This window comes from Gavia stellata, chromosome 4 (genome assembly GCF_030936135.1).
Source record: "Gavia stellata isolate bGavSte3 chromosome 4, bGavSte3.hap2, whole genome shotgun sequence".
NCBI lineage: Eukaryota > Metazoa > Chordata > Aves > Gaviiformes > Gaviidae > Gavia > Gavia stellata.
The window spans coordinates 46,769,998-46,792,635 of NC_082597.1; positions in this window are offsets into that span (position 1 = coordinate 46,769,998).

A 22,638-nucleotide genomic window follows, 5' to 3' on the forward strand; every position below is an offset into this window, starting at 1 on the left:
AAGGTTGTTCAACACACAGAAATTCTACAAAATCTTATGTCAGTACGTTTTACTTTTGTGTCAGTCATTCTGAGGAACATTCCCTGTGGAACCATTAGTGCTAACGTCTACTAAAATATCTTAATACAGACAAAAGAATGACAGGTTTGAGTACATTTTGTATTAGATTGCATATGTATAAAAAATCCCTTAAACTTTTACTTTGGATGTATAAATTGCCACTTAACCTCCAAATTATTAGACTGAGATATCTAAGTATTAGTAGTTCCTTTGTGTGGCAGTAACTTCATCTCACTTCAGATGGTAAAAGTTGGACAGTAGTCTAAGGTAGTTAAGTCCATTCTCCTTACAGACAATGAAGAGAGAAATCTCAAATGCATGATTCAGCCCATGTAAACTGACTAGCTTAGACTTTCAGATGGCTAAGATCCGATGAGACGTACTTTTCTTACACTGACGTGTCTCACAACAGAAAGTTTAAAAACTCATTGAACTGAAATAGCTATAATTCAAAATAAAATTAATATTTCCTGAAATAATGAGCTGATTGCTGTCAAATAGTAATATCCTTGAGTGTTAGAATGTGGTCATTTGGCTGGGAGCAAGGAAGAAGCCCTCGTTACTAGAAAATACATTTGCTTGAAACTAGAACACCCAGATTTCTTTCTTGAATCTCCAAAAAATTACATATAAACACCTATGACTGTGCAGATATGAAGGCAACTATTCACTTTTTAACTGTGCTGGATTTATTTGCTCATTGTGTGCAGGCTACACATCAGACTTTGATCAATAGTACAAATATGGAACAATTGGGAAGAAGCAGACACTACATCTGGGATTCCTGAAAGCCCTGAAGCCTTTTTAAGCTTAATGCTTTAACTGAACTATGAGCTGTTTAAAAAAAAAAAAAACACAGCAAAAAACCCCACCTCCCCCTCCCCCAAAAAAAAAATCCCTGACCCCAAAGTTTTGAAATCCTCACATTCTACCCATGTAAGAATTTGGGTGGAAATAAGAGAACAGAGCATCCTGGATGTATAACGGCTGCAGAAAATAAAGGGAGTTCATGGCTGTCCAGATGTTTTGATATCCTCATTTTAGGTGGCAATTTCTTTCTGAGGAGTGAAACCATTGCATCTTGACTTTCTTAGAATATGCAGTTCTCTGAAGATATCAGGTAAATACATAGGTACAATCAGAGGCTTGGAGCAGTTACTTCAAAGACTTGTCTCCCAAACATAGTTCTAGGCTACACTAAAAATATTCCAAAATGTTCAGAATTAAGATAGCTACTGGACACTATCCAGCATGGAAGAATATGAGAATCAAAGTTTGCGTTAGTAGAATAGCTTGAGGAATATCCAATAATGGAAAGACCTCAAACAAAACTGTAATGTAATGATATGCAAAATCATCTAAATCTTGAGAGCTATGTGAACAGTAAGGATCTACATAATGTAATGTTCCATAAATTTATACTTCAAATTCAAATTTCATTTGTTAAATTTAAATAGTTAAATTCATATTAACTTCAATACTTCACAGAATCACAGAATGACAGAATCGTTAAGGTTGGAAAAGACCTGTAACATCATCAAGTCCAACAATCAACCCAACACCACCATGCCCACTAAACCATGTCCTGCAGGGGCACGTTTTTTGGACACCTCCAGTGATGGTGACTCCACAACTTCCCTGGGCAGCCTCTTCCAATGCTTCGCCACTCTCTCAGTGAAGAAATTTTTCCTAATATCCAGCCTAAACCTCCCCTGGCGCAACTTGAGGCCATTTCCTCGTGTCCTGTCATGCGTCACTTGGGAGAAGAGGCCAACACCCACCTCTCTGCAACCCCCTTTCAGGTAACTGTAGAGAGCAATGAGGTCTCCCCTCAGCTTCCTCTTCTGCAGACTGAACAACCACAGCTCCCTCAGCTGCTCCTCATAAGATTTGTGCTCCAGACCCCTCACCAGCTTCATTGCCCTTCTCTGGACATGCTCCAGCACCTCAATGTCCTTCTTGAAGTGAGGGCCCAAAACTGAACACAGCATTCAAGGTGCGGCCTCACCAGCACCGAGTACAGGGGCACGATCACCTCCCTCCTCCTGCTGGCCACACTATTTCTGATCCAGGCCAGGATGCTGTTAGCCTTCTTGGCCACCTGGGCACACTGCCAGCTCATATTCAGCCGGCTGTCAACCAGCACCCAAAGTCCTTTTCTGCTGGACAGCTTTCCAGCCACTCATTCCCAAGCCTGTATTTTTGCATGGGGTTGTTGTGGCCAAAGTGCAGGACCCGGCACTTGACCTTGTTGAATATCATCCAATTGGCCTCGGCCCATCCATCCAGCCTGTCCAGATCCCTCTGCAGAGCCTTCCTACCCTCGAGCAGATCAACACTCCCACCCAACTTGGTGTCGTCTGCAAACTTACTGAGGGTACACTCAATCCCCTCATCCAGATCATCGAGAAATATATTAAACAAGACCGGTCCCAAATCTGAGCCCTGGGGGACACTGCTTGTGACTGGCCACCAACTGGATTTTGCTTCATTCACTACGACTCTCTGGGCTCAGCCGCCCAGCCAGTTTTTTACCCAGCGAAGAGTGCACCTGTCTATGCCATGAGCCACCATTTCTCCGGGAGAATACTGTGGGAGACAGTGTCAAAGGCTTTACAAAAGTCCAGGTAGACAATATCCACAGCTTTTCCATCATCCACTAGGCAGGTCACCTGGTCATAGAAGGAGATCAAGTTGGTCAAGCAGGACCTGCCTTTCATGAACCCATGCTGGCTGGGCCCATCCCTTGGTTGTCCTGCATGTGTCGTGTGAACGCCCTCAAGATGAACTCTCCATAATCTTCGCCGGCACCAAGGTCAGGCTGACAAGCCTGTAGTTCCCCGGATCCTCCTTCTGGACCTTCTTGTAGATAGGCATCACGTTGGCAAGCCTCCAGTCATCCAAGACCTCCCCTGTTAACCAGGACTGTTGATAAATGATGGAGAGTGGCTTGGCAAGCTCCTCCGCCAGCTCCCGCAGCACCCTTGGGTGGATGCTATGAGGTTCCATAGACTTGTGAGAGTCCAGGTGGCATAGCAGGTCGTTAACTGCTTCCTCCTGGATCATGGGGAGTTTCTTTTGCTCTCCATCCTTGTCTTCCAGCTCAGGGAGCTGGATTCCCTGAGGATATCTGGTCTGGCTATTAAGGACCGAGGCAAAGAAGGCATTAAGTACCTCAGCCTTTTCCTCATCCTTGGTGACGATGTTCCGCCCCCCCCACCCCCCGCATCCAGTAAAAGGTGGAGATTCTCCTTGGCTCTCTTTTTGTTGTTAAAGTATTTGTAAAAACATTTTTTGTTATCCCTTACGAACGTGGCCAGATTGAGCTCTAGGTGGGCTTTTGCCTTCCTAATTCCCTCTCTGCATGACCTAACAAGATCCTTGTACACTTCTTCAGTTGCCTGTGCCATCTTCCAAAGTTCATAAACTCTCCTTTTTTTCCTAAATGCCAGCAAAAAAGCCCCTTGTTCAGCCAGGCCAGTCGTCTTCCCCGGCGGCTCTTCTTACGGCACATGGGGACTGCCTGCTCCCGCGCCTTCAAGATTTCCTTCTTGAAGAAGGCCCAGCCTTCCTGAACCAGTTTGCCCTTCAGGACCGTCTCCCAGGGGACCCTCACAACCAGTGCCCTGAAGAGGCCGAAGTCTGCCCTCTGGAAGTCTATGGTGGTGGTTTTGCTGACCCCCCTCCTTACTTCACCAAGAATTGAGAATTCTATCATTTCATGGTCGCTAAGCCTAAGATGGCCTCCGACCTTCACTTCTCCCACCAGACCCTCTCTGTTTGTAAACAGCAGGGCAAGCAGGGCACCGCCCCTGGTAGGCCTCCTTACCAGCTGTGTCAAGAAGTAATCTTCCATACACTCCAGGAACCTCTGAGACTGTTTCCTCTCTGCTGCGTTATATTTCCAGCAGATGTCCGGTAAGTTGAACTCCCCCACAAGAACAAGGGCTTGTGACTGTGAGACTTCTGCCAGTCCCTTGTAGAATGCTTCATTGGCTTCTTCATCCTGGTTGGGTGGTTTATAACAGACCCCCAGCAGTATATCCGCCTTGTTAGCCTTCCCCCTCATCCTTACCCATAAGCATTCAACCCTGTCATCACAATCGTTGAGCTCTATACAATCAAAACCCTCCTTAACATACAGAGCCACCCCACCATAGAGAGCCACCCCACTTATATCAATGTTGTTCTGAAAATTTATCCTGTCCTATCCTATCCTATTCTATCTTACCTATATTTTATTACTTTTTTATCCAAAAGATAGACTGAGTCTACTTATAAACTTTATCTAAGACTAATTCGATATATAGCTTTGCTATTTTGAACAATCTGTGTTTGTTTGTTTGCTTGCTTGTTTTTCTACTAGCTCATTTTCCTCTGCCTTTTCAATACTAATTTTCACACTAAGTTCATGTGTGGAATTCAGTGACAGCCACTATCCATTTCCAAACAGGACGAATAAATGTTGCGAGAGAAGCAACTTGGAAGACTTAATAAAGACTTAGGAGTAAGTTGTAAAGCCCTGTCTATCTTTATTCTGACAATTGCACCACTGAAGTAGTCAAATAAAATGAATGATGTTACCTATGGGTATATATATGTATATGCAGATATATGCATAAGAAAAACATATCATTTCAATGCTCCTATTGTAGCTGTGGTAAAGAGACATTGAAAAGGTTCAGCATTTAACAAAGATTTAAGTTGCATTCCATTTCTGATATCTGTTTCTTATTACCACCCATATGTCTCATCATCTTCCTATAGTTTTATCTTTGTATGTCTTTGTAGCATCAAGAACATCTGTTTTCTGTATTTAAAGTAACACCAAAATTACTCTTAATTTTCTTTTGTTGCAGATTCATGTCAAGGCTATCATGATCAGTTTACTGTTTTCTGACATACCAGTCTAATACATTGCTATGGAGTTACCTATTCAAATCAATCATAATCACCTTTCATTGAAAAGGGCACTTAATCAGTGTGACTGTTAATATGGGGTCAACAATAGATTCATCCAGATTGGAGAAGCCAATAGGTTAGACAGACACTTGCTGATTGTCCTGTGTTCCCTGTAAACTGAAAATTTATGTATTCTTTTTCAGATTCGGAAAGTACATGGGATTTTTTGATTTGTGGCATGGAAGATAAGGTTAAGTATGTGAAGAGGACCAAAGGCATTCTAAATCATTAGCATAGTAGGCACATATTTTCAATTTGACATTTTACTAATATGAACTGTGTTGAACTATCAGGTACGTTTGCTTTTGGAGTGCATGACAGACAGAACTTCATTCATTATTTATTTTATGCTCTTTTTTCTCTTTCTCAGTGCTATCAAAGGTTTTTGTCAAGCCTTTAGAATACCGAAGCTTTTGGAATCTACAAACCTGGAAGATTGCTTAAGGTTTCATTCATATGGGAACGTTATACTGACTTGAATTATGTCAGTTAAATTATTCTGCTAAGATGTGAATTTAAGCTATTATTCCTCTTATGAACATTCTTACTCTGGGATAAAGATGTTGGTATCACTTTTGTTTAAGCTCAGCCAAAAAGGAACACATCGTTTAGTGTAAATGTGTATCCACCCAGGAAGCCATACTAAGTCTGACTGTCATGGAAGGTCTTTTTATCAACATGGACATGCTTCACTCTTTTTCTGGAGGCTTTGACACTAATGGATGTTATCAAAACTGTACTTGCTACTTTTCCATTAATGCAGCCTTTCTGGTTTGGTAGCAAGATACACTCTGTAGAAGTTACTTGTCAACCCTTCTTTTTTTTTTAAAAAAAAAAAATCACCATTGTTGGTTTAGCATTTTTTAGAATATAACTGACAGGTGGCAAATTTATTTAGTGAAACATTTTGATGACTGTTGACATGGCTGTGTAGAAGAACAGGCTATAATTAGCAAATCAGTAACAGTATGGATGGCTTTTATAGATACCAGATGGATAGTTTATGTATTTGTTTAGGAGTGTCCAGACTCTTTGGTAATAAACAGAATTTTGAATTCATGTTTTCTTTTAATATATTCAAGCATTTTGTAAAATTACGTTAAGATACAAGGCACAGTAATATTCCTTTGAGTTAAAATAAGAGTGATTAAAAAGTAATTTACAATGTGTTTGAAACATGCATCTCAAGTTTTGGCAATGACATGGCATCTGTATTGAAAAAAAAAAAAGAAATACATCTCATGAAAAATACAATTCCGGTGCCTTTACCAAAGCAAAATTCATATTGATTGCAGTTCTGTATTAGTGTTGTATTTATGCAGATTCTAAGAATACCAACAGTTAATCTAACACAGCCAAGTTTGGTATATATTAAGCCTAAGAAATCATATTTCTTTCATGAAAAATAATGCTGATTTTACATTTTGCCTCACAAAGAAGGGAAGTTAATTTTACTTTTCTGCTTTTGCAGCATGTACAACTAGGAAATTAAAAGTTTCAGTCCCTGCTCCAGGACTGTATTGAGGTTTAAACTTCCAAAAGGTTCTTTAAACTCATCTAATTTTTCTTCATCTTAAACCATTCTGTCAGTGCTTCGGTATGATGAGTATTACTTTGTGGAAAGTCTGCAAAAATAATCTCATTGGGAATTATATTTCCAGTGGCTTATTAAGTTCCCAAGAAGAACACTCCTATGATTTTCAGTATCCAGCAGTTTGCTTTCAAAAGTAAGCATCATTAGCATGTAAAAATGAAACTGAATTAACTGAATTTTTTATACAGCTTCAAGTATATATGTTTTTTTAAATGAGAGTGAAAACACCAGAAGTGACACACAAACTTGCATAATTTCTTAAAGTATTTGCTCCAAGGGAATGCCTGTGTTGGAAGAAGATCCAACAAAGATGTGTTGATAGCTGTTATTGTAAACAGATGTGGAGAATCTGCCCCTGCTCCTACTAGTGCCATTTCCACAATGGATGATATAAATTAGGAGTATACTCTCTGAATATCAAGTGACATAGTAATGCATCCACTATTTTTAGAAAGGTATTGAGTACTATATAGACAGTCAAGCGACGGAGATTTTCTAATGGTAACATTTGTTTTCCTAATATGCTGTCCTGTCATTGGAACTGGATTACCTTATAAAAATAAATACAACATGGAAGGTCAATGGTTTGGGTTTTGGGTTTGTTTTTTTTTTCTTTGTAATAAATCTCCATAAAGGTTATGGCTCACTTAATACCAGATGCAGGCTGGAAAATCTTCCAAACTCAATTAAAAACAAACAACATGTTTTTCCTATGCTTTTCTAAGCTGTAATCCACTTTAATTGTAATATATTAAGAAAGTAGTAATGATAAAAGAAGTTGTGAAAATGACAAAATTCTCATCTTAGCATGAAAGAAAGACAAGATGCCTCCCAGTGAGGACAACAGATAATTTGCCTCTGAATATTAGCAAAATGTGAATGAAAGTAAAGATATAGTAACACCAGCACATATGGGGTGTGTGTGGGGGGTGTGTGTGTGTGTGTGTATGTGTGTATATCTATGTATATATTGGGTTAGATACACATACAGTAATGTTTATTGCACAAAAATATTACTGTATAGTGTTTGCTTGTAGATTAATGATTGGCCACTATATTAAAATACACTGACCATACATACTTTAATAACTATTTTAGTTATAGACAACATATGGGATTGATGGTACTTGATTGACAAAATACTTGCAGGTCCAAGTATCTTTTTTTTTCTTCTTTCTGTTTTTCTTTACTTTGAAAAAAATTAAAAGAAAAAAGTAGGTGTTTTGTTAATCATTAATGTTTTGCTATTCCACTTATTCTGCATTTGTGTAAATACATGTTTACAGAACAATAATCAAGTTCACGTTCTATGTCCTGAGCATCATTACCTTTGTAAGATGGAACTTGAAAAACTGGAGTAAGTGAATGCACTAGAAACATGTGAAATGATTATACTATGTACAGATCTTGCTAATATTTAAATGTGTTTAAAATTATTTTTTCCTAAGAGAAAATATAAGGACACAAAACCAAATGAAAAATCTCACATAATACTAATTTCAAGTGTTCCCTAATGTATTAATTTGGATGATCAGTTTGAAGTGAACAAAAAGCCAGTCCATTGATGGATAGAAGGCTAGACCTTAAAATAGTGCATGTAAGTAAGTTAGGCATATTTTTTTAATTCAAGGACAAAAAGGCTCCAATCTTCACTTCTTGTTGGCATTATCTAGAACATGTGAACCAGTTTTCAGAATGCATGTCATCCTGACATATATATTTTTAGTACCTCTTTTCCTCACCGTATCTAGTTGAAAGTGTGTGGATAGTTCCTGCCATGCAATCACTGAAAGAAAATTAAAAATAGATTCAAAGATTAGAATGCACAGTCATGAATTTACTTGAAAAACAGCATGTCCCTTCCTTTTCGATTATTAGGTTATATGCCTATCCCACCTGCATAAACCTCTGGCTCCTTAATGAAATAAAGCAGAATGATCTTTGTGATCAATACAGAACTTTAAGAAGCCATACTGAGTGCTCCTCCTTAACAACAGTCTTAGGAATACAAAGAAGTCGTAAGTGCTTTTTGTTTTACTTGAACACTTAAATTTGTTCACCTTGTCAAAGCAGTTTTTTTTGGGGGAAGGAAAAGATTAATACAGCTGAACATGTCTATTTTTATATCTCTTTTTCAATTGGTGTCAAATGTGTAAAATATAAACATAAAAAATTTCACTTATAAAAAATCACATCTGATATCATATCTGATCATATATCTGATCATTATATCTGATATCTGATGATATCTGATATCAAATAGTCCTGTCTTGATTTTCTTAGGAAGTTTTGATTCCTACTGCAAATGAACTGGTTTAGGTTGAGTTTTTTATTTGTTCCCTTAGTATTAGGTGTTTAATTTCTAGTACTTTACCACTATATTCTGTGTGTCTCACAGGACTCTTCAAACACCTGTGTGCATCAGATTTATTCTTTTGTCTGATGCTAGGAACCCTGAGGACAAATTGATAAAGGAAGGAAAGGCTCACCTCCCCTAAATGCAGTCTGCCTGTAACATTGAACCAGCAAAACACTCAGTACTCCCTTAAATCCGCTTGAAATAATAAGACTGATTAAAAGTTCCATGCAAATCAGGGCCTCAGCCTCATAATTGTAAGCGCTTTTGGGCTCTTACTTTAGGAAAAAGCAGTGCTGGTGGAATCATGCTGCAGTAAGAGTGTTTGCTTTTTGATTTTCTCAAAACAGTCTTGCCTACCCAACAGCAAAATAGCTGCATGGGCATCAGTTCATCTACATGCTCTGGAATCAAACTCAATTATCTAATTACCTTACATAGTTTGTGTTGTACAATAAAAACATCGTTCTTCAGTTTTGCAATGTTCTTAATTACTTAAAAAACGATAATATTGCTGCAGAGCAGCATTAACACCGAGTTCTCCACATCTTATCTCGAATATTGTTGTAGTGCTGAGCCTTTCCTTTAACTTTTTGAACTGCCACGTAAAGCACAAATGAAATTTTCAAGGAAGTTCTACACTTATACCAAAATGACTGACAAGTAAGAAAAGGTATAGTTAAAGAAACAGCTGTACTGTCCCATTGTCTGCTATAACTATATAAACAAATACTAGAAGATGCCCCACAGAGACTGTATTTTAATAAATTGGGAGAATAGCATGTTTTAAATTCATGGACTCTTACTACATATTTTAAATGCTATCTGCCATCTAGTGGATTTAGCTTTGGCTTTAAGAAAACAATGGTTTTAGCTGTAATCAGTCAAACACATTATAACTCTTTGTGATGAAACTAATATTTCACTAAATGTTGAAATAACTGTCAGCCCGAATTTGCACCTGATAAGAAGCAATCATTGGTACAGTGGATGTTATCAAGACTTTTAAATGTTCTGCAGAAGCTTAACAGCTTATACATAATTTACCAAATGGGATTTAAAAAACTCAGAACAACCATTCTCCACAAAGGAAATCCATACATTCATGATAACAAGAGTTAAAACATTGCTCATTTTGATAACTCTGTAGCTCATTCAGATTAAAAATCTGTTTATCTTTCCAGTCTTTACAGTGGGTAGACATACCAAGCATGTACAAACTTCCAGGTATGCTACAGAGGATTCAAACAACAGAAAGTTTCCTAAATAATTTGCTTGAGTAGAAATAACAATGTAAGAACAAAGAAAGATTAATAGGTTTGCCACAAAATCCATGGATTCAAAATACTTGTTGCCATTTGAACAAGTGGTCATCCTGTTTGATGTTCTAATCTCAATGAGTGTTACCCTGTGCAGAAGATCCCAGTGAACGATTATTGTTTCTTTTGGGTTTTTATTTTCTTTTTTTTTTTCCTTCTTAACTAACACTCTGTCCATAAGTATCTGTGCAACACTCTCATCTTGGAGTTTGTAGCTGGTTCTCGTTGACTGGGGATTCCTTTCCTAGAAGACCTTCTTCAATCTGATACCTTTGTTGCTGATGTCGATGTTGAGGAGCAGGTAGATAGCCCAGGTAGCCACTTAATGAAGACAGTGAGGACCAACAAATTCAAGTGGTTTTACCTTAAACATGAGGATCCCTTTTGGGAAAAAAACCCAAACAAAATCCAAGCAAAATAACATTGTCTTACCCTCGCCATGTCTCTGCCCAAGCCCTAATCCCAGCCTGTGCTCTCCATCCAGCAAGGCACCCCCAGATGGCCAAATAATAATAAAGAAATAGAAGGTGAATTGATACCCTTTTTCTCTGTTTTGCCTGCAGGCCCTTCTTTCTCACCACATCCTTTTTCCCAAAGTTTTTGCTCAGGGACTTCCTTTGGATGGATTCTGTGGGTTGCCTCCTCCCTCTCCTGAATATATTGGCAGGCACCCCAACCAGCCATGACGTAAAAAGCAAGTTGGAGATTGAAAGCCAGATCAATCTTGGGCTTTCATTTACTGGTCCTGCAAAGGGAAGTTCCCCAATTGTTTGAGATGATTTAGAGAGAGTCCAGACGACAAAGATGAGAAAGGCTTCTCCAAGCACCTCCTGTTCTTTTGTGGGGTAGATTCTTCTTCCTCGATGCCATCTAGGCTTAAGGTTAAGATTAGAGTCTGGGTTAGAGATAAGGGATAAGCCTGGGCCTTAAATTTTTGCTGTTCTTTAACCAAGGCCTGTGTATCCTATTCAAACATGGTGCTGAATAGCATGAACCCCTGCTGGTCTCAAAATTCAAATACTTTAAGAATTACAGAGTGAAAGTGTGTATCTGTTTAACTTGGGAGTTTTGTTTGAGGAATATTATTTCCTTTCCCGCCAACAGGCTGAACCATGACCCTAGCCTCTTCTCACATTTGGTGTCGAAGTACTTTTCCATCACTAATCCTCACACTCTCCTAACAAGTAAATCTTGTTCATTGTTTCTAAAACATTATAAACATATAGTATTTTATCCCTAAGATGTGATATAATTTGATATTTCATTTCAATGCTCTCTGATAAAAAAATATTAGGGAAAATAGGGTGAATGTAGTTAAAAGGCAGAGAAATGCTGTTCAAAGGCGTCTTTGAAAAAATGTTCTATTCCCTTAACAAAATGAAATATCATCTTATATATTGCAAACTATCAAAGCTTTAAGAAGTGGAAGATGTCTATATGCATTTCATAAATATAAAATGAATGGGTGAAAAAATCATTAAACTTGGTCTCACATTTAGAATATTATTTATGTTTCACAACATGGTTAATTTTGTCTCTCTGATATTTCTCCTTCCCTTTCTCACTCCTACCACAGTCTAATAAAAGGTTGTATTTCAAATGTAAACCAGAATATAGTAGACCTTGTAATATTGTGCTGGTTTTGGCTGGGATGGGGTTAACTTTCTTCATAGCAACTAGTATGGGGCTGTGTTTTGGATTGTATGGGGCTGTGTTTTGGATTTGGGCTGGAAACAATGTTGATACACAGGGATGTTTTAGTTACTGCTGAGCAGTGCTTACACAGAGTCAAGGCCTTTTCTGCTCCTCACCCCACCCCACCAGCGAGTGGGCTGGGGGTGCACGGGAAGTTGGGAGGGGACACAGCCAGGACAGCTGACCCCAACTGACCAAAGGGATATTCCATAACATATGACATCATGCTCAGTATATAAAGCTGGGGGAGGAAGAAGGAAGGTGGGGACATTCGGAGTAATGGCGTTTGTCTTCCCAAGCAACCGCTACGCGTGATAGAGCCCTGCTTCCCTGCAGATAGCTGAACACCTGCCTGCCGACGGGAAGTGGTGAAAGAATTCCTTCTTTTGCTTTGCTTCTCCGCGTGGTGTTTCTTGCTCTACTTATTAAACTGTTTTTATCTCAGCCCACGAGTTTTCTCACTTTTGCTCTTCTGGTTCTCTCCCCCATCCCACCTGGGGGGAGTGAGTGAGCAGCTGTGTGGTGATTAGTCCGGCTGGGCTTAAACCACGACAAATATGTAAACATTTTGAGACCATATCAGCATTACTAGCAGAGAAAGTTCATATATTTGCATAGTGTTGTTGCTAGTTAAAGAATGTATTCTTTAGATTTACCTGTGCATATTTTCACCATTAATGACAATGACACAAGCATGTAACTTAAAGAACAAGAATGAGAACAAACCAGAAGTAGCTTAAAGTTGCACGTATTAAATACAGAAATTCTTTTGACAGTAATAACTTTAGGAAAAGCAGAACACGGTAAGAGGCAATGAGTCATGACCAGATTTATTTGGAATGATGTATCCTTCAGTAGATTCTTCTTCTCTCTCTTTCAATAACACTAGTTCAACCAAGTATGAAATCAGAATTTAAGTGCTTGTAGGTGAATCTAGGTTGGTTAGCAGTATAATTTTTAAGCATCTACATTCATATAAACCTAATAATAAATGCAAAACATATGAACCCTTGAAAAACAATAGTTTTCAAAAAAACTTAATTATAAGATGCATACTTTCTTTTTATCTAAATAAAAGTATTTTTCTTATATATTTTAAAGTCCTATAAAATGTTGACATAGGTAGATCAGATTTCAGTATGAGTTATATGTCACCATAAAATTGATTAGTATATTCTTAGATTAGGGGATCTTCTCCTGCAGAACATTGGAACAGGGAACAAAAAAAAAATCAATGAATCACTGATGTATATTGCATCTAGAAGTGAGTTGCCACAGTACTTCATTTAAAGGTGTCTAGGACCCTTAGGCTTCAAAATGCTCTGGGGTGGAATCAGCAAGAGTAAGCACACTCAGCAGTGCACTGCACAGAACGAGTCTGCTCAGAGAGCAACACTGGGCACAGGCATGGGCTGTGAATATAGACCACCTGGCAAACATTTATGCTGCAGGAAGGAATATTTGTCTCTTACCATCTCTAACCTCAAATCTTCCTCTTAGGGAAGACACTTTCATTCTTTTAAAGGAAAAAATTAAATGGAAGTCTCTCCTTCCAAGATTCTCTTTTCTTTCCTCTGTAAAAACAAGACTCTGAATTATCCTAGCTTTGGGGGAAAAATTAGAAGCTTTTCTGAGATTTTTTTATTCTTTTTCCCTTATAAGAGTAAATGTAATCCCCTAAAGCTGGGGTGATTCTCTGTAGGTTTCATGGATTAAACCTGAGGGAACAGGTACAATTTACTGGCATGTAATTATAAAAATGACTCAGATGCACAGCTAGGGAAAGCTGTAATAGAAACAGTAAAATTTTAGATATTTGGTTAGGAAAAAAAATCTTTAGAGGGCCTTAGTCTTTTTCCTTTAAAAAAAAAAAAGGAAACTCCAGTGTTGAAGAGGAATTTGTTTGGAAACCTTGTTATAAATGTCAAAACAGAGAGAGAACTGCTTATAGATTGAGTAGAAAAGTTCTGCAGAAAACAATACTGTAGCTGTTAAACTGTTTAGAATCTATCTCAACATATTGCCATTTATGGGAAAATGATAAAGACATTTTTGCTTGCTTGGATTTCTTCTTTCTTCAGAATGCACAGTAGAAGACCTTCCACGTTTATATATTCACTAAGCCTTTTCATGGTTTAGGACATACTTTAGTTTCTTTGGAGCCGGCATTCACCAGAAATACTGCTGTCTGTGGCCCAGGGGCTTCATAGCTATGATAAAGCCTAACCAAAATCCTGTTTGCCCTTCACACAGCATGTTTCAGAATAAATTAAAAAAACCCTTGAGAATATCCATATGATCATTATGAAGAAGGGTAATAAGTCCTTTTAAAAAAGAGCTTTTTTCTCTTTGTGAAAGGCCTAGGACAATTTTCCATTTAAAAAGAAATACAATTTTAAATTAAATCATCACTTGTGGTGAGAGATAATGTTCTGTAGAATTTTCTTTAGTGTTACGTCTGTTCCCAATGTATAGCTAAGAGAAAACATTAACAGCTCACACTCTATCAAGCTATTTCCTAATTAACTCTGCAAACAACACTGAAATATCACATAGCATTTTAAAAGCAAAGAAAATATTGTGACATTTAATGAACTAAGTTAACTCAGGTTTTTTTTTTTAAATTTAAATATTGCACTCATAAATCTCATTCTTCTTTTAATTTTGCTTCTATTTTCTCACTTGAAGCCTTGAAATAATTTCTCATTTGATTTCATGTTGATAGAAATTTGGCATAATAGAATGCGTGTTTATCACATTCTTTAAAGTACACCAAATTGTATTTTTTACTTGCAAGTGCATCTGTTTCAGTTACATTATCCAAATTATATAAACTAAGAGCATTTTAAAATAAAAAGTCTAAACAGAACAATGTTGATGAAAAAAAATCATTCTCTAACATTTCTATTAACTTGTCCAAAAATATGATTCACCAAGAAATGAAAGAAACTCGTGAGTCCAGAATCTCAGACTGAATTTCACAAGTTCCCCCATAAACTGATTCAAATATGTCTAGAATTTAAAAAAAAGACAAACTTTAGTGTATTGCCCCCCAAGTCAGTTGTAACAGATAATTCTGTAGCAATCCCCTACCCTCATCAACCTTTTTTATTTTCCTTAGTTGTCTATCAGCTGATGCTTCAGATTAGTTGGTAATTCACCAACTCAATTCAATCTGAATTATCTCGATACATGTTTCAGGATCATTCCTTTTTCCCCAAGAAGCATTTGAAGTACTGTGTTGGTTTCGGCTGGGATAGAGTTAATTTTCTTCATAGTAGCTAGTATGGGGCTGTGTTTTGGATTTGTGCTGGAAACTATGTTGATAATACAGAAACGTTTTAGTTACTGCTGAGCAGTGCTCACACAGCGTCAAGGCCTTTTCTGCTCCTCACCCCACCCCACCAGCGAGTAGGCTGTGGGTGCACAAGAAGTTGGGAGGGGACACAGCCGGGACAGCTGACCCCAACTGACCAAAAGGCTATTCCAGACCATACGACGTCATGCTCAGCATATAAAGCTGGGAGAAGAAGAAGGAAGGGGGGGACATTCAGAGTAATGGCGTTTGTCTTCCCAAGTAACCGTTACGCGTGATGGAGCCCTGCTTTCCTGGAGATGGCTGGACACCTGCCTGCCGATGGGAAGTAGTGAATGAATTCCTTGTTTTGCTTTGCTTGCCTGCACAGCTATTGCTTCACCTATTAAACTGTTTTTATCTCAATCCATGAGTTTCCTCACTTTTACCCTTCCGATTCTCCCCCCCATCCTATTGTGGGGGGAGTGAGTGGACGGCTGTGTGATGCTTAGTTGCTGGTTGGGGTTAAACCACTACAAATACTTATGTAAGATTTGTTTGTTTGACTGATATATGTCATTCACAAATGCTCTTTTTTCTTAATTTGCACTTTTTTCTTAATTTAGTGCGATAAGATATATTTGCAAATTTGTATTAATGATTTAGTTACATATTTCTAGAGCAGCTAATACAGTATCAAAATACAAATCTGTTGAAAGAAATATTTCTTTGGCTTCTGATTTATAAAAGGAGTTTATAAAAGGAGTTTGGATTCAAGGTATCACTTAGTATGAAGCATCTTTTGATTTCCTTCTGACAGCTTACAAGTGGCTGGAGCTCCTCATTGATCATGGCTGTGTCACCCTTTCTCTTTATACCGCAAAAAGAATTAAAACAGCTGGTAAATATAGGTTTTACTCTAATTAATTATTAAAGTATGGATGATTATTTGAAAACCTTGAAAGAATCAATGGCAATTTCATAGGCTCCATGAATTAGCAAATGAGGTAAGTGTTTTCTGCTAGAGTTTCTGTTCTCTTTTCTTATAAGTGTCTTTATTTGTCTCTAATAATTATGATACTCCTATTTTCAAGTGCTTATATAAGAATTTCTCCATATAAATTTAAGAGGATGGTCCAATTCACTATAAAAGAGAAATGGAAAACTTTTACAGTAAGAAATAGACGACCGCGAGAGGCAGAGTGAAAAAAATTAGTACAAATAGTATAGAAGGTTAATGATTCACTTTTAGTGAGATCAACTTCTGCTATATCCTGCAGGAAAATAAACACAGCAGAAAATGTTAAGCTGTGTACTCAGTGCCTGAAGCTGCTGGGTCATGGTGCTCATAAAGATGTCCTCTATAAATTCAAAGAGGCCATAGAGATGTTTAAGGTAGCTATTTTGGGCATAAGAACCATGTTTACACAAGAATACTTGTTGACACAAGATTTAAACGGGTTATGAATAAACTTAGTTTACACACTAGCAAGCTTTTAACTACCAAGTGAGGTGAGATTCTAAACCAGCCTCCCAGTAAATGGAAAAGACTCCATAAAAGGACTCTTTAAAGGTTTAATATGGTGTTTGATGAGTTTATGAAGGTCTTGTGTACCACAGCTGATTGTGCTAGCAGGAGTTGGAATGGGTAAGGCAGGAGGGTCTCTTCCTGTCCTGTGACCATCTAAACAGTTCTTGCCTTTTACACAGGTAGAGTTGTGAATATTTGTGTCTCATAAAATAATCCAAATAAATGTATTTGAAAATTTAAGAACTTACTATATGACCTTTCTGAAAGTCCCATTCACGGCTCCGAAAAAACTTTTCTTGTCAGCAGCAGATGAGTAATGTTGTTAGAAGGTTTGGAAATGACATTGAACTAACTGTGCCTGTTCTCGTGTGAACCAGATATATTTACAGTCTCTGTCACCTGTATGCATCTGAAGATGTCTTTTCTCTACAGGCTGCTAACTCAGAGAATGAATGAATGTGTACACCATCTACTAGACTTAGTAATACATATGAAGTGCGATTATATGCATCTTGTTCTTTCTGTAGCTCCTACTAGTTAGAAAATTCTGCAAAAAGGCTCAAAACCTGATTGCTGTTGAGTAACTTTTTATTCAGTAACCCGCATCTTTCTTTAAGACTGCTGAGCCACCTGTAACTGCTGTGTGCCTGAGGAATTCATCAGACTACTAACAGTAAGGAAAGTTTCTCCACTGTACTTGATGATAACATCACAATTCTGTATAAAACTAATCATTCCAGGAATAAATCCAGGTTTCTCTATTTTAGGACACTCTAAAGCTTTCAAAGCATGAGAATCAGGACTGAAGGACGGGAAGGGCCTTCATGCAATGGTGACTAAAATTTAGTCTCATGATGTGAAAATGCAACAGCACTGCAATCATTTCCAGAAATGTAGGAAAGATAAATAATACAGAAACCTGCATTTAAACCATGCTATTGATACACTTGGCTTCCTGAGGAGATGCACTATAGTGAGCACAGACATGTGTCAATATACATATAATCAGAGTTGTAGGACAAGGTGTACTTGATCATAACAGCTTCTGGGAGGTGTCATGAATAATTTTAAAATAAAAGACAAATAAAAGTCACCATGTGTGGGCTGAAAAATAACCAGCAAGTCCTGCCATAAGTTCAGACTGTGGAAGAAATTATTTTCCAGTACCTAGGTAAGTATGTAACTAGATCTTTCCATCAAAAGACCTGCAGGTTGGTGGCAAGAATTTGGCAAGAATTAGTCACTAATCTCTTTAGCTTCTGGGATATGGCATTTTGTCTTCAAAAAAAGGAAAATTTTCATAGATTTTTTAAATTTAGCAATTAAAATGTATTTTTATATAAAACATATAATTGCTGTGAGTACTTGCATAAGTTGATGGTCTGTGATGCCGCAAGAAAGAAGAGAAGATCCTTCAAGCCTCTTTCAACATGGGTTAAAGATACCAGTTAAATAAAATCTTCCTTAATTCCTTGCCCCATCAGGTGATGGCCAGCCTTGTAACATCCTGAAAATGCAGCTCCTGTTGCTAAGTGTAGGATGGGGAAGTTTCAGAAACATCCAAACTGTGCACAGGGAAGACACAAAGCTCTGGAAAACTCTCCTCTTAATTTGTTGATGATGGTAGGAAGACAATTCCTGCCAAGAGGAAGAGTCTGAGTACCTCAGACTGTACTTCTCTTGGGGGCTTCTGGCTTTCCAGGTGCTGCTGCTCTGATCCAAGTTTTCAAGCAATGAGGTGGGGAGCTGCATTCCCTCAGGGCCAGCCGCATGGAGCATTAGGGTGTAAGCCACTGGCGCTGGTTCTTCTCTTGCAACACTCGGATTTTCTTTGTGAAGAAAAATCTGCATCTTGCTACAAACAGTGCTGGAAGAGTCTCAAGCTCTATACTTTATATCATTATGCTAATGAGCTCGTACTAACATTATCATGACGTATATTTATAGAACTTTTTTTAGTTTGCCAAAACTACCTCTGAAATAATGATTAAGTGTCCAGTTGTGTTTACCTACTTTTTAGTGAGCGAATGAACATGGTGGTGGAAGGCTTCCACCATGAAGGCTAATGAAGGAGCCTGACAGAGATCACAATCTTTCTTTTTACTGTGATGATTTAGCAGTCATCAATGGCATGAAATTTAACCAGAACAAATGCAGGATTCTTCACCTGGGACAGAGTAATGCCAGGCACTAGTACAAATTGGGAGATGAGCGGCTTGAGAGCCGCCCTGCAGAAATGGATCTGGGGGTGCTGGTCGACAGCAGGCTCAGTATGAGTCAGCAGTGTGCCCTGGCAGCCAAGACGGCAAACCACATCCTGGGGGGATCAAACAAAGCATAACCAGCCGGGCAAAAGAGGTGATTATCCCACTCTGTTCAGCATTGGTGCAGCCTCATCTCGAGTACTGTGCGCAATTCTGGGCCCCACAATTTGACAAGGGTATGAGGGTCCTTGTATGCGTCCAGGGGAGGGCAACAAAGCTGGTGTCAGGGCTGGAAGGCATGTCCTATGAGGAATGACTGAGGACTGTGGGTTTGTCTAGTTTGGGGAAAAGGAGGCTGAGGGGTGACCTCATTGCTCTCTCCAGCTTCCTGAGGAGGGGAAGCAGAGAGATGTGCTGATCTCTTCTCCCAGATATCCACTGACAGGGTGCATCGGAATGGTTCAAAGTTGCACCAGAGTAGGTTCAGACTTGTAACTAGGAAGCATTTCTTTACCAAAAGGGTGGTCAAACAGTGAAACAGGCTTCCTAGAGAGGTCGTCGACGCCCCATGCCTGTCAGTGTTTAAGGGCATTGTCCAAATACTTCTTAATAACATGCTTTAACTTTTGGTCAGCCCTGAATTGGTCAGGCAGCTGGACTAGATAATTGTTGTAGGGCCTTTCCAAGTGAAAATATTCTAGTCTAGTCTAGTCTAGTCGATGCGATTCAATTTGATTCAATTTGATTTGATTACATTCAATAAGATTCAATTCTATTCTGGATTAGCTATCCAGTTGCTAATGTATCCAAGGTAAGAATCAGGTCGCATTTCCTCCTGACTAGGGTTTATTCCATGAATATTTTCAGCTTGGGGGGAAAAAAAAAGGAGAAATAATTCCGATGCAATATTGAAAGACCATTATGTAGGGAAAGCTAGGTGTAATCAAAGTTTATGGAAAAGTTATTTTTTCTTCCTAGGAGCCATTGAATACAACAGAGAATTGAGAAGAGTGTCTATGGAAGTGATAATCATATGAATAGTAGAAGAGAGGCTACAGAAAATGGAATGGGAAAAGTAAATAATTTAGAATATTTCAATGGAAAACAGACATGTAGCAGCTTTTAAAGGATTTCTAAACAGCTTCTATAAAAGGTAGCAAAACAAGAAACAGCTGCCTTTATATTCCGAGGAAGATTTTTGACTTTTAAATGAAGCGTTATAGTAGAATCTGAAAATCTATTGACACATATACGTGGATTTCAAAAGACAAAGGATATTGTCATTATAAGCCTTAATACAGGGTTTTGGAATAAATTCAAGAGGAAAAAAAAAGAAAAAACTCAAAAGCAAAATGTAAAGCCAAGGATCCGTCATGCAATTAATTTGGGAAAAAAAGTAGAAGGCTGTGTGGTAAACCATTAACAGTATAAAACAATGTTTGGTTAGAAATATGTTTTTACTCTAGATTTAAATCATATCAGGGCTTTCACTGCTGTAATCTGCCTGGATCGTATACATATTTTCATGATGGACGTGCCAAGGATGAGTGAATAAGGAAGTTTTCATGATGGTTTTCATTAGTGAGAAAAGAACAATTCCTTATCCTTGAGATTGATAACATGTTTTTAATTGGATCTTTTTTGCTTCTACATTCTATATCAATATGTTATTAAAAAGGAACTAAAAAGTGAGGTTTAATGTGTTATTTTTGTTTGTTGCTCATTAACAATGCCTTCTAATGAAGAAGTAATAATCCCTTTTTACTGCACAATTGACAGTATATATACATATTTGCTTATACTGTGTCTTTGCTTTTATTAATTCATGCATTTTTCTTGAAGCATCATAAATGGGCTAGACTTGAAGTTGGGACACCGATATAGACTTGTGTTTCGGGATTATAAGGAGAATTCTGAATGAATGGTTTTATTGATATTCTTGGTATCAAACTAAATTAAGAGTAAGGAATTTACTTCTAGATGAGACAGATGAAATCTCATAACATTTTTACCATCCTTTACACTGATAAAACGTATTGGCAGTAGGATCACCTAGGTACGTAACTTGTTAATTTTCCAGTGAAGGGTCTCCATCTACTGTGCTTTGCCACACAAGAGTGTAACCACCAAGGGAACAAAATGCCTTATTTAATTGACTTGACAGCCTGGATCACTGGTGAAATGTAATATGGTTCTAGACATGTAGATGATAATAGGTGATAATGTAGGTGCTTCTTCACAGCTTGAAGATGTAGTTGAAATTTTCAGTTTTCGTAAGGAAGGTGAAATTGCAGACACTTTAGCAGTTCAAATAGAAAGCACTGACTTTTTCATGTCATAAAACCACATAATGACAAAATTATGTAGGTTGGAAGGGACTTCAGGACGTCACCTGGTCCAATCTCCTGTTTGAAGGAGGTCAAATCAAATCAGGTTATTCAGGGCCTTGGCCAGCTGAGTTTATGTCTCCAAGGAAGGAGACTCCACAGCCTTTCTGGGTAAGCTGTCCCAAAGTCTGATGACTCTCATAGTAAAGGGGTTTTTTGCCTGTTATTTAATTAGAATTAGGTCTCCCCTGAGCCCTCCCTTCTTCAGGCTGAACAAATACGGCTCTCAACCTCCCATGGTATGCAGTGTGCTTGAGCCCCCTCATCATACTGCTTGTATTGGTTTTGCGTGGCAATGTTTTGGGGGGGGGGGGGGGGGGGGGCGGGGCTACAGGGGTGGCTTCTGTGAGAAGCTGCTAGAAACTTCTCCTATGTCTGATAGAGCCAATGCCAGCCGGGTCCACTGGCTAAGGCCGAGCTAATCAGCAACAGTGGTAGAGCCTCTGTGATAACATATTTAAGAAGGGGGGGAAAAACTGGGAAAGGGCAACCAGGGAAGAGAGGAGTGAGAATATGTGAGAGAAACAACTCTGCAGACACCAAGGTCAGTGAAGAAGGACGGGGAGGAGCCGGAGCAGAGATTCCCCTGCAGCCCGTGGTGAAGACCATGGTGAGGCAGGCTGTTCATGAGGAGGAACATGGAGGTTCACGGTGGAGCAGATATCCACCTGCAGCACATGGAGGACCCCAGGCAGGAGCAGGTGGATGCCCAAAGGAGGCTGTGACCCTGTGGGAAGCCCACGCTGGAGCAGGCTCCTGGCAGGACCTGTGGAGCTGTGGAGAGGGGAGCCCACGCTGGAGCAGGTTTGCTGGCAGGACTTGTGGCCCCACGGGGGACCCAGGTTAGAGCAGTCTGTTCCTGAAGGACTGCACCCCATGGAAAGGACCCATGCTGGAGCAGTTCGTGAAGAACTGCAGCCCGTGGGAAGGACCCATGTTGGAGAAGTTCATGGAGAACTGTCTCCCATGGGAGGGACCCCACGCTGGAGCCGGGGAAGAATGTGAGGAGGAAGGAGCGGCAGAGACAAGGTGTGATGAACTGACTGCAACCCCCATTCCCCGTCCCCCTGCGCTGCTTGGGGGGAAGAGGTAGAGAAAATCGGGAGTGAAGTTGAGCCTGGGAAGAAGGGAGGGGTGGGGGGAAGGTGTTTTTAAGATTTGGGTTTATTTCTCATTATTCTACTCTGATTTTGATTGGTGATAAATTAAACTAATTTCCCCAAGTCAAGTCTGTT